This window comes from Corvus kubaryi, unplaced genomic scaffold (genome assembly GCF_017639235.1).
Source record: "Corvus kubaryi isolate FWS band 111438036 unplaced genomic scaffold, C.kubaryi_AGA036_p1.0 68, whole genome shotgun sequence".
NCBI lineage: Eukaryota > Metazoa > Chordata > Aves > Passeriformes > Corvidae > Corvus > Corvus kubaryi.
In genome coordinates, this window is record NW_024582056.1 from 2,572,737 (window position 1) to 2,586,298 (window position 13,562).

Here is a 13,562-nt window from a genome sequence, read left to right on the forward strand (position 1 = left end):
GTTATTACCCAAGTAAAAGTATGAGAACATGATCAGGATGTCATATCACTAATACATAACTACCACAGAATGCCACAACATTCCTCCTTTCCCTGGATGACATTTGTAGACTATGTAATGAAGTAGACTGAATCTTGTTAGCAAGTCTAAAGCTCTTATCGAGTGCAGGGTGGTGATGTAGATTCATGCAAGCTCCCTTCACTGGGAACAATATCACTATGGCCTGAGTTCAGAAAGGTAAGGTACAGAGAAGGAATAATAGGAGGACCTGGTTATCACCACTGATTACCTGATTTTTGTCAGAAGCAGGTGAGTCAGCACAGTGCGTCTGCTGACTCCCACCCTGTGAGATGGCTGAGGCTCTGAAAGGAGGGAATGGGTGGCAGTAGGTTATAGACAACATATGGGCAAACCAAAGGCAGGAAGGTGAAAAAAGCAGCTCACATGGAGGTCTGTGTCAAACTCAACTTGTGTTTGGTTGTGAAGTTGCCTGACTACACTAAATCACTGTGTAATGAAAGGGATGACTTTGCATCCTGACCCTTTTGCATCCATGTAGATCCAACATACATTCAACACTAACTCTTCTCATATTTTCCTATATATGCTTTATTTATGCAGCAAACTATAGAGTGAACCTTGCCACAGAACTCTGTTAAAGTCACACTTTCACAAACTCATATTAAAACCTGTTTTTTGCTGATACCTTTGATGGTGATTCCTTAAATAGCTCAAACCACTTATTCAAAACAAGGATAGGGAATGGGGAGGGGGGCTGCAGTCAGTTTATAATGCTTTGTCTCTTCTTCTCCTTTCTCTCCACACTCTTCCCCTGCTCCAGCATGGCATCCCGCCCCTGCAAGACAGTTCTCCATGAACTTCTCCAGTGTGAGTCCTTCCCACAACTTTTAGTTTTCCAAGAAGTGCTCCAGTGTGAGTCTTTTTTACAGAGTAATGTCCTTCAGGAATGGGCTGTCCCAGCATGGGTCCTGCCAGAAAACCTACTCCACTGAGACCTGTCCGTGAGCTATTGCTTTCTTCAGGGCACATCCACCTACTCCGGCATGGGATCCTCCATCAGGCTGCAGGTGAATCTCTGCACCATCACAGTCCTCCATGGGCTGCAGGGACACAGTTGCTTCACCATGGTCTTCCCCATGGGCTGCAGGGGAATCTCAGCTCTGGTGGATGGAGAACCTCTTCCCCCTCCTTCTGCACTGACCTTGGTATCTTCAGGGCTCTTTCTCTTGCATGCTTTCACTCTCCCAGCTGCTGTTGAAAAACATTTTTACACATTCTTGAATATTGTATCAGAAGGGTGCTAAAAATATCCCCCCTTGGCTCAACTTTGGCCAGAGACGAGGTTGTCTTTAATCCTGCTGGGAATGGCTATTTCACAGAATCACAGAATATTCCGAGTTGGAAGGGATACACAAGGATCATTGAGTCCAGCTCTGAAGTGAATGACATGTATAGGGAATCTGTCCAATATGAAGGCAGCTTCTAGTGTCTTTGCACAGAAGCCACCCCTCATCCCCTTGGCCCAAAACCTTGCCATATAAACCAAACACAGTAAGGAGCAACAACAACAAAAAGATCTAAAGTGAAATATGGACAGACCAATTGGAAACATCATTAGAACTGCAGAGACAGGCAATAGAAAATCTGGCAGAACAAATGACAAGTTAAAATTATGCTGAACTTTTTTTAAACAAATTTAAAGTGACAAGTCAAACATATGCTATGTCAGAAATATACATACTGTTGCTCAAGGGTTTGTTTTTTTTTTCCTCCAGTACTATGCTCCTTCACAGTAATTTTGTTGTCACAATTGACTGTGAATTTCTTTTTTAAAATAAAACACAGCCACTTTCTATACTTTCTATAATCCTGTACCTTTTCTCTGCCTTTCTCTCATATTCTTCCATCATTTACACCTATTCTGTCAGGGCATTTTTCTGCCAACATTTTCATGCTGAAAATCTTTCTTGGACACATTCATACCATCTATTTTAACCTTCTGTTTTTTTGGTATATTTCATACCACATGATAAAATAAAATAATTCACCATTAGTTGTCTATGTATCTCACTAATTCACCACTCTGTCAACACCTGCACTGATGGGACGTCACCAATGTTCCAATCTGTAACACTCTTCAGTATTGCACTGTTCTTTAGAGCCATTGTAAATTAACTTGAGAAAGTATTATATGTTTTAGAAATGGTGTTGAAGGTGGATATGGAACTGAAGGTGGAAATGTCTCATTTACTAGTACTGGAAGCTTAATCCTGTTCCTGGATGAATGTAAATGAACTGCCTACTTACTTTTCAAGACGCTCTACTTACTTTCCATTGATCTGTTTTACAGCAAAACTACAGAATAGCATCTTTCATAATTATAGCTGGTTTTGTTTCCACCATGAAGACACAGGGAATCGTCTTTTCCAGAACAAATGGCTGAAGATGCTGCTTAGGTATGACCTTCAAAGTTTAAAATTGTCCTTCTCTTGCAAGAGTTATCATTATATCAGTGGTTATTAAATGACTCCACAAATCCTTGAAGATATATTTGCAAAAAAATTTATATGCCACTTCTCCTGTGTGACTACTTTATGAATTTTACACTTTGATTGTACATGCTCATAAAGCGCTGACTACATAGATTTTAGGTTATTTAATAGACGTAAGGTTTCTGAGGAACAGGAGAAATCTGTTCTATAATATATTCTCCCTCTGCCTCAGACAATCTAATTTTGGTTTTGCTTTTTAAACCCTGCTCACCTCCCAGCTGATTATTCTGCACATTTATTAAGTTACATGTAAAAAAAAAATACAACAAACTTGCTTCATTCACTTTGAGTTCCTTAGATTTTGCTTTTAACAGGTGCACTTTAAGAACTTAGTTGAATGTGCTGTTTGCTTGTTTCAATTCCTTTGGGGCCATAATTATGTTGTGAAATATTTCCTATATAGCTTGTATGCCAGCTCTCAGCCTGACAAAATTTATAACAGTAGAGATACTGCTTAATTAAACTCCAGTTTCCAAAATATGGTTCATAATGAAAATACTGACAGGTACTTAAATATACTTACATTATAGCCAATAAAATGCTAAAGTATATTCATTTTAAAATATTCAATGAAACATGACCTACTGTCAGCTAATTCATGGTTACTGGAAAATCTAATTATGTCAAATAATGATTGTGTTAAATTCCAAGTTTTACTTGCATACCATGTATAACCCACCCTCCACATACCCTTCCCCTTTCCCCCAAACTGGTTAGATTCTTACAAAGCAGTGGATGACTCAGTTACTTGGAATCAAAATTTTGTGGAAGTTAAGGCTGAAAAGAATACATAAATATTAGACACTGAATCCCATGAGACAGATACAAATCAAACCCTGAACAGCCCCCCCACACTCCCTCCCACTCATCCTAGCATTTTTAGATGCCTTAATACTTTGGAAAATCTGGAAACAAAAGGGATTTAAGAACAGCTGCACACTGCTTTGTAACATGTATTAGATTTAGATTCCCAAATCTCATTTTTTCAAATATGATTTAAGAGGCCAAATTACTATAGTCTCTGTGCAGATCTTTCTTATTTACTGTCACAGAGTCACCCGAAAGGAAAAAAAAGTAACAGAAAAATAATTTTAAAATACACAATTCTTCCACTTGCAAGAAGCTCTTCACTAATCTGCCCCCTTCATATATAAAGCAGTCTATTCAGGCATCCCATGCACATTCAGAGACAGAGGCAGAAATGTGTGCTTCCAGCCACTACCACCTTACTACCTGGCCTGTGGCATTCTACAACTTGTAATGCATCCCCTTACCATGGTTTGGCCATTTTTAACTTGACCACTCAGGTTGAATACCATTTAATTCTTTTCTTGCAAAGGGCAAGGGGTGAAAGGAAAGAGGGTTAAGAGCATCTTTTTTTCACAATTTCAAATGTAAAGCTAGTTTTTAATACAAAACCTCAGTTCTAGTAATAAATGTAGTCACCTGTAGTAGTATTTGCAGGCAACATAAGACACTCCTCCCCTCCCCACTGTCTGCCACTGAGATCCCCCTAAGCTAGGGACTGAAATGACAAATGGCCCAAAAGCTACTCCTGATAAGTCTTATTTTATTAATGTTTTCTGGCATGAATCCCTTCTCAGAAAGTTGATAAAACTGGAGCAAAGATGGCTAATACCTGCCCTACTGAAAGATATCTTTCATCAGGTAAAACCACTTGATCAAACATTATTTTATGACCTAGTCAGAATAAAAATGAAACTTTTGTTTTATAACTGTCCTCAAAATTCCAGAAGTTTTCCTCTATAGTGAACAGGTACTGAGAAATACCTAAACAAGATGAATAGATGTAAGGATTTAGATTTATATATCTCTGATATTTCTTATTAGTTTATCCACCAAATCCATTTTTGAATTACACTTCAGCCAGTGCAACTATATCATTTGAGAATACAACAGAATTATTTTTAAAACTCTGGTTTTACCTTTAACCTGAAATTAGGTTTTCATCATAGAAATACACTGCAGAAATCACACAATACCATGTTGGGAATTACAGAAATTTCACTGATTAGAATAGACATGAGGAGGACAAAGATTAGATGGTCTTGCCTAATGAATAAGGTCAGGAACCAGGAGTGGGAAGAAACTCAAGTGTCAAAAGTTAACACAAAGGATCAGGGTGGGAAGCTAGAGTCAGAAGATGAGATTACAAGTCTGAAACATTTATCAGACAGAAAATGACTGTTCTAAAGAAGATTTTTGCTCAAATACAATTATGATCACACTTGCAAACTCTGTGGCTAATATTCCCTTTGTGAGGCTGAGGATATAATGCTGCTGACAACAACTCTACTCCCAGCATGGCTGCAAGGAGAACAAGAAGAACAGCTCTGCCAATTTTGAGTCACAGTTTAATCATCTCTCACATTGTTTAAATTATGTTTTTGTTATTAAAAGCTCTACACTATGTTTAAGATGCAACATTCACACAGAAATGACTCCTGTGTTTCATAGGTTTTCCTATTCTGCCCAGTGGATAGCTGTATTAGTTACTTCAAGTAGACTTCAAGTACATAGACTTTCTCCCTCTGCCAAATGATGATTGTGTCTTAGAAGACATAAACCAAAGTATTATGCAATGTAAAGTTTTCCCTGTTAAGCTGCATTTAATTTTGACACAGTGACATGTTAAGTTTAAAAATGTGAAAAAATTGTTACTTTTGATGAAACCTTATGATAGATGAGATTTCTAACAAAAGTCCATCTAAATAGATGGTAAGAAATAATAATTGCTAATAAATAAATAAATATTATTGATAATAATAGTTATCATTAATACCAGTAAAATTATTGTATCTGAGACTATTTCTGTCTCTGTTTAAAACAGGAAAGGACTCCTACTGATATAAGAGGAATTATACTCAGATACAGTTATTTATTATTCCCCGGTGCTAAAAAGCTTCATTTACTGTTTGTAATATTCAGTAATTATTCCAATATACTTTCATTTTCACATCACAAGGTTCTTTGCAAGTACAATTCAACCCTATGTGACTTCATAGTTTGCATGATTGGTCATATTGCATGATAGCACTGACAAATACATTCACTTTGCAAAAGTGGAACATAACATATTTCTGTTTCAGCTAATGTGTTCTTTCTTGAAGTTCAGTTTCTGTATGAAATAAGACTTAGGTGACTGTGCCCTGTCTTCATCTGTCACAGATGACAGGTACTTTTGAACGCATTGCTCGATCTCAACAGGATTTGACAGAAAAATGTGAAGACAGAGAAATGTGAAGCCCCTATCCTAGTCATGAAAACTGACAGCTGAGTGAAATGGAGAGGCCTAAATTAATTTTGCAGGCTGGAGAAGGCAAGTGCCTAGACCTGGTCATTTTGGAAAGCCATACCGTGAATTAGCTGTCAGCTGCCCAGTCAGAACAGGGGTGTACCCAAAAAAGCCACAGCAAATGCCTATTTTACCCAGCAAAATATGTAAAGTATATAAGAAGAGACATCAAAATACTAGGTAAAGGATGGCTTGGCAAAAATTCCTTATGGGGAAAAAAATCAGTCATTTTAGCTTAACTATTTCTGGAAATATTTTTCTCTCTCTTCTTCCCTCTACCAGCCTTTTCTTCCCTCCTTCAGCAGCCAAAATTCTGAGAACAGAATTAGTTCCTTTTGTGGTAATATCTGTGCATCATCTTTATATCTTTATATGTAGTACATATGGTAGATAATGGGAGGAAAAAAACCTGTTTAATTCTTGCCCCTGTCCTCAAATGCATCTCTAACTTTTCACAGTGCAGACCTGTGACTAAAAAGACATTACTTCTGTAATCATGTAACACAGTAGAACTGGTGTGAATGAGACAGGAGACAACCTTTGCCAGCAATGATGCCATAGGAAAGGAATTAGTATGATTTTATTATAGAGTACTCTTCCAATGGAATATTTGACTTGAGTTTCTTAATGAAGCTTTAATAGGTTTCTGTTTTTAGACTAATAGCTGTGCACTTACAGACACTCAAAAAAATGATTTATGCCTTTTATATTGAGGCAATGTCTAGAGGGGATATGAATTTCTGCCTACTATGCCTATGATAGAAAGATGGACGCCTAGGAGCAGAGATTTTAATACAAGAATAAATGAAATATGTGGTTCAGCAAGAAACCATCAATAGAGGTGTCAGGTTTGGCACTTTGCATCATTGGCTACAATTTTTAAATGGTTTTACCTGTAAGACATGCAGAAAGAAAACATGCAGTAAGAAACAGCCCTAGTACTGTGAAGAAATACCTTTCATCAATAGCAAAAATTATTGGAGAAATTCAGAGGCATGTTCAGTTATGATGAACACCTCTATGGATGTTTTGATGCCTGGTAAGAACCAGAGTCCTGCAGAATTTCTGTTGCTGGGATGTTACAGTCTTTCTTTGCTCTATCTGCCTATTTTCACAAAGTACGTATTGAGACTTGCAGGTTTTATTTAAATTTGCTTGAAAGTGGTTAGTGGGTCTAAGTGGTTAGTCTGGAATAAAAAAAGGGGGATGAGACATGAGAGACAGTGCTATTACATATGCCTCACACCTTTAAGAAACCACATTAAAGAACTTAATATTGACATTTTAAGGTAATAAATTAAGATATATGTCTTTACTAAACTCAGATACAATATACTTTACTGTGTCCTTGAAGTAACACCAAGAGATGATCTCCCAAGGAACATCTAGTGTCATTTACTGAATAGCCCCTTCAATTCAGTTTTGTGGCAACAGTTATAAAACATCTTTTGAATATTATCCAACAAATGTTCAGCTGAGACTCAAAATAAGTGGGAGGAAATTAATCACAATTATTTCCCTTGACCTTAAAAATCAGTTACGGTGACAAATCCCCCATCCCTTCTCTGAGTTAGAGAATTTCTTCTTCTTTAGTGATTCTGTCTCTGTCGCTGTAGAACTCTTAGGAAATACAAACTTATCATCATCTCCTGCTAAAGGTCTCAGTCCAGTAACACCCTGGTTAACTTTAAGCACAGCCTTAAAGTTTTTGCTGAGTAAGAGTAGAACTATATGAACAATTATATTTAGGACATGATCATATGCTTGGGTGACTTCAGCTTTGAATGCAAAGCTGTAAGGGTATGAAAAGAGATTGTCTGCCCACATAGTTGAAAGGCTAGCCCATCTGAATACTGGTCTTGTTAACCCTGAAAAGCTATTTTACATAAGTACCGAGCTAATAATGTTCTATATGTGTACTTGCTATATATACATCTGCATATATATATATATATCTATATATATATCTAAACATACAATGTCATTATACAGTCAGGAATGGAAGAGTTACCAGAGGCTTTGAAGAGTAAGAATAGAAAAGGTAGCTTGATTCAAGTTCTACAGATACACCAAAATAGATATGCGGGATATCATTATGAAACAAAGTGATCAAGCTACCATCTAAAATGTCACCCACAACAAAAATAAATCTGCTCTGCAATTGACTATATTTAGATGAATTATGTAAAATCATAAGCAAAATGCTAAGTAGTCCTTTATAGTATCTTGAGCTGAGATTATTTATAACTCATTAAGAGATTTATGGTAAATGGGTATGTGTTGTTTTTTTTTTCTTCCTTAATCATCCTGGGGAAGCAAAGTACTGTGAAGGTCTTACAGGACCTTCAAGGCCAGAAAAGTCAAGCATATGCATTCATCATAGCATATCTGTATCTAGTCTTATACTTTCAGTCTAAAACATTTCACTGCCAAAGTGTTGCAAGTGTAAGTGGAATTTCACAATCTATGTCTTCCTGCTTCCTCAGTTGCCCTTAGTATAAAGCAGTTGGCCAGGAAAAATCAGTGGGTTCCAGAAGTATCAGGATAGACATAATTAATGTTATAATAATTGCTAACACTATACCTGAAATGGTGGCAAAAAATATCTGTTGATGGAATTTACTGAGATTGTCAAAATCTTTCAACTGTGTTTAGCATTCATTCTTGCAATGGATTAAATCAGTCTTATTGAGCAAGAATAAGACTGATTTAATTTAACCAATTGAAGCAAGAATACACAAATAAATTCATTGTCTAGTTATCAGTATTTTCCTCAACTAACCCTTCCTGTGCTCATAAAAAAAAAAAAAAGAAAAAGCACAACCATAGAACAGCCTGATGTTTCCCTCATCTTTAAACTAATCAAGTCACTCTTTTTTGAAGCCTGTTGACCTTGAAGTCCACTAAAGCCAAATATCCTGACATCTACGTGTTCAGTTATTAAATTGGCACTGGATAGAAAACACTGTATGATCACTGTTGGTCTTCAGTGAACAATATACAGAAGCATAACTTGAACAGTCGTGTGTAGCCTTGCCAGTTCTTACTGCTATTCAGTGACACTCAGAGGCCAACATTTAACCATATTACTAACGGAAGACTTTCGTCTTTGTCTACAGAATAAATAATAATGCAAGTCCAGCAGTTGTATTCTTTGTGGATGGAATATAAGCTGTGCAACATTAAACATTATTTAGGCAGCACTTAATATGACCTGTTTAATTTTCTATTTCTCCTCTCTTCATCCTACATTTATAACTTACTGTGGAGGCATGGAATACATGGCATATAAATGCATCTATTTTATATATACTTAATCATTATAACAGAAAATTAAAAACACCAGCATGTTTAAAGTAGAAGTAGGACTTTTAACATTTGGAACTATGCCTCATAAATCCAGTTTATGGGTGTAAAAACTGGTGGTAATAATTTGAATAGAAGAAGTCTGTGCCCAAATTCATTACTGCAAAACCAGGATTACAGACACAATTCTTGCCTGTTCACTCTCTGCCAGTTTTAATATGACCCAGTTTAGGGTGTGTAGTGGTTTGGTTCAAAATATCCATTACTTACTTATTTTGCTTCTGTGATATAAGAATTAGGAAAAACGCAAAGCAGGCACAAAACTTAAAAGAATATAAAGAAGTTTATTAACAGACCTAAAAGAAAGAAAAAAAAATCAGGCTAAACCTTCAGAACACTTTCCTCCTCCTACCTTTCTCCCTTCCCCCTCTGACAACGTAAAAAGAAAACTCTTGAGATTTTCAGTCAGTTTACCACCTCTATAATAATCTTTTTCAGTTCACTTAGGGACAGGAATCTCTCTTGCTCCTGCTATGGAGACATCTCCACGAGAAACAGTTCTCTCATGGCTTCAATGTCAAAGCGAGCCAGCCGCCTGGGTTGGTTCTCTGCTCACATGTGAAAGTCCTTTCCCTCGACTTACAGCTTTCCCCACAACTGTTTCTGAAGGTCCAATCTTGAGCTAATGGGATACCATTTTTAGGTTGAGCTGTTCAGAAACAAAGGTTCTCTTCACCTACCTCTGGCAGCATCTTCATGTCTAGGAATAGAGGCCCTCCTCCTCCCCTGGGAGCAAGGGTCCTCATCAAATTACAGCTACTGTCATTTGCTTATTTCAGCACAAGTACTTTTGCTCACAATTACAATTTGAATGCTCCACCCCCCATGCTTTCATGAAATTACAATGGGTACTCTGATATATCATAGCCCATCACCATAGCTTTACAACAGAATTTCAGCTTCTAAGCTTGAAGCATCTCCTCTTTCTCCTCCCTCAGGGTTTTAGCTCTTCCTGCTTCACTGACTTTGGTGTCTTTATGGCACTTTCTTCACGTGCCTTCACCTTCCCTCTTCCTCTGGTTTGGGAAAGGATTGATGTCTGCAGGCTTCATCTGTTCTGGAGGAAACTTAAAGCACTAAAAAAGGGTTAATCTCACCCGGGCCTTGCAGCTGGAGTTCACTTATCGCTGTTGGTCACAGCATCTTTGCCGGGCAGCGGGGCAGCAGCCCCAGACGAGCCCAGGCCGTGCCAGGGGCCGCTGGCGCGGAGCAGAGCTGTGGAGGGCGGCTGCCTGCATGGAGCAGGGTTGTGGGGGGGGCGGCGGATGGAAGAGGGCCGCGCCACGGCCGACCCAGCCGGGCCGAGCAAGGCCTGGCTTGGCCCCGCTAGGCCACCTGCAGGCCCCCCCTGCTACCTGTCTGAAAGCCGGAGGACAAGAGAGCTTTCCCAGGCTCTGTTCGGTCTTAAATGTGGATCACAGGGGCGTGTCAAGCTTCTTAAGTGGCTTAAAAAGTTGTCAATATTCAAACTAGCCAGTTGATAGGTTCTGTCAAGTCATAGAGGAAGCTCTCTTTGCAAGGGAATCGCTTCCATGACTGATGGAGCCTTCTTTACTAAAAAACCAAACTATGCTAAACCATGACAGGGTGAAAACCCAGGGAATCTTTTTGTAAATTTTGTTAAGTCAAATAAATCACACTCTAGAAATCTGAAAGAATAGAATGCTTATGCTGAAGACAAAGCAGAAAGAGGTAGGGATGGCAATTTTCTTCAATTTTCCATCAATTCCTTTTGGCTTTTTAGATGCCTGCTATCAGCAAAATGTTCTGGATTCCAGTGGAGTGCTCAGACCTCATCTGTAGGTGTAATATGGGAAGAGAAATTCTGGGAAAGAGAAGAATTCAGACAGAAAAGTACTGACTCCCAAATCTTGCTGTTGAATCTTTCAGCCTAGAAGGTCTTTGGAATATTTTCAGATTCCATTAGCTCTCCTCATTGACAGACTCCAGGGAGACAGAGTGATGTGGCTTATTCTTCTAGAACTAACAGGGTGCTACTTTCCCTAAGTTTACAAGGTTAATTTAACTATTTTTATCTAGTTTTTTGAGTTGGCACTTGGTCTTTGGTCACTAAATTAATCCTTCTAATCATTTTACAAGAAAATTATTATTCACATCAGCTTGCCGAATATGGAAAAAAGACTTTCTAGTATCATGACTACTTCTTAGATCCTACCGGACAGCTACACAATTCCCAGCTATTAAGCAAATATGTAACTCGGAACTTTACTGAAGAAGGAGTTGTAGACTTACTGAAAAAGTTATTAAATATGCTGTGATGGGACAAGCAGTATTTTCACTCGTTTCTTACCTCCCAGGATGATTACTGCATTCTAACAACTCAGAGTCTTGATAGTGAGTATTTTAACTCAGAACTTCTTTCCAGAAGTATTGAAGTGGATGTCCATGACAAAATATACATTTCTTCTGGCTCAACATTTTATAGAAGAAGTCGGGTAAGGAGAAGGGAGAAAACAAATCAACTTGTGAATTTTCATAAGTGCATAAGATCAAAGACAAATGTTTCACAGTATGCATATCTGAGCTAAAAGTAAAAATTAAAAAATGAAATAAAGTCAGCTTGCTTTTAAAGTAGAACAACTTTTATCTGGACTTCAGAAAATCCTATTTTAAGCTTTTGCAGTGAATGAGGCAGACCAGGCATGTATGATGCCCCACCCTTGCAGCATACAAGATTTGTAGATGCCTGCAATCAAAAAGGAGTGGCAAAAGGCAGAGGGTCTACAAAAACTTACAATTTTATTAGGAAATTATACACTTGGCATGGAAATTGTCTAAGTTAGTGTCTTATATTACAGTATAAGCTAAATGACAACAGATTTGGAATAAGGGGTAGGTTGAAATAGAGAGAGATTGAAGAGAAGCAGAGAGGAAGAAATGAAGAAAAGAAGATCACCACTCCCAGCCCCAGTGTCCATCCAGATGGTGGGGTGTGCAGGGCCCTGGGGGCTCTGCCCAGGTTTCATGAGGTTACCTTTCTGAGACAAGCTTTCCCTGCCCTGGAGCTAAGTTTCTCATTTTCTATGCAAATTAGTTACCATAAACAATTCATTCTTCTAAACCTTTCTGGAAATGGGTTGAGGGCTTCAGAGCTTCTTGGTTGGACTTTGGTAGACAGTCCATGACTGCTCCTTGACCTCATTCCTGCACTTATGCTGTACTGTGCAGTGCTTATCTCCAGGAGCCAGAACAAGGATGTTTGTCCCAGAAAAATGTGCCCTATCTCCGTGTTGCCCCCATCTTCAGCCACATTTAGTTCTTTCTCACAGTGTGGTCTCAGCAGCAACCCTGGCTGGCTCCATGGCTATCCACCTATTGGTGTTTAGACGTACGCATCAGCCCCTTAGCTTCTGCGCTTCTACATCGTGTCAATCCACATGTCCCGTATCCAAGTTATTTTCCTATGAAATGTTTTTCCAGTAACTCCAGAAGTTATGGAGTGAAACTGAATGCTTTCTGTTGCTTTTGTGGTACTTTGTATACTGCACTTCAGTACAAAGGATAAGACATAAGCAGTATATGAGAACTTTTAGACTAAATCCCTATCCCACTGAAAGCCTGGAAGGCCTGCAGATACAATAGTAAATACCTTTACAAGTAACAGCTGTCTTAGCTTGGAGCAGGAGGCAAGTGCCATCAGACTCCAAATCCAGCAATGACTTGCACATGCTGCAGCTTCCAGCAATTCATTGAAGCAATTAATTTAATTCTGAAATAAAATAAACCATTTATTTAACTGTCACTGTAGAGGCAGATTAAAACAAAAATATAATCCTGCCTCAGTTGGTAGAAGTTTTACTTAATAAAATATTGTCAGTTAAGACATTTCACTGTGTGGGATTCATGCAAATATAAACCTGAATTTTCACTTGGAGCATTATTAATCTTAATTATTCTTTTGTACAGCAAGGTCTGTCGTAGCATTCCATTGGATATGCCAGCCCTTTAACTTGTTGAATTAAGATAATCGTCCCACTTATTTGCACTTTGACATTTTGATACCAGCTGTTCATTTATAAGAGAAATCACTTGGTAATATAGCTCTTGTTTCCAAGCATCTGTAACTTACAACATCTTTCTTTAATAACTCAGATTTCGTCATAAATGAACTTTTATATGGCATTAGTGAAATGTCAGTAGTCAAGAAATAAGGAATTCTAACGTAGAAGCATCAAGAACTATTTAAATTGAGCATTTCTAAATCCTCACTCTCTGTAGTCTGTGGTTTTAAGAGCACCATTCTTATAACACTGGGCTGAGCACACAGAGGAGAACGAAGAGTGGCT

The 13,562-nt window shown here is 38.1% G+C and overlaps 1 long non-coding RNA gene across 1 annotated transcript; it reads left to right on the forward strand.

Moving 5' to 3' along the window:
* The first annotated feature begins 356 nt into the window (after window positions 1–356).
* LOC121674502 lies at window positions 357–8,706 on the forward strand. Its single transcript, XR_006019649.1, has 2 exons — window positions 357–1,088; window positions 2,372–8,706. It is a non-coding gene; the product is annotated as an uncharacterized LOC121674502 (long non-coding RNA).
* Window positions 8,707–13,562: the final 4,856 nt, after the last annotated feature.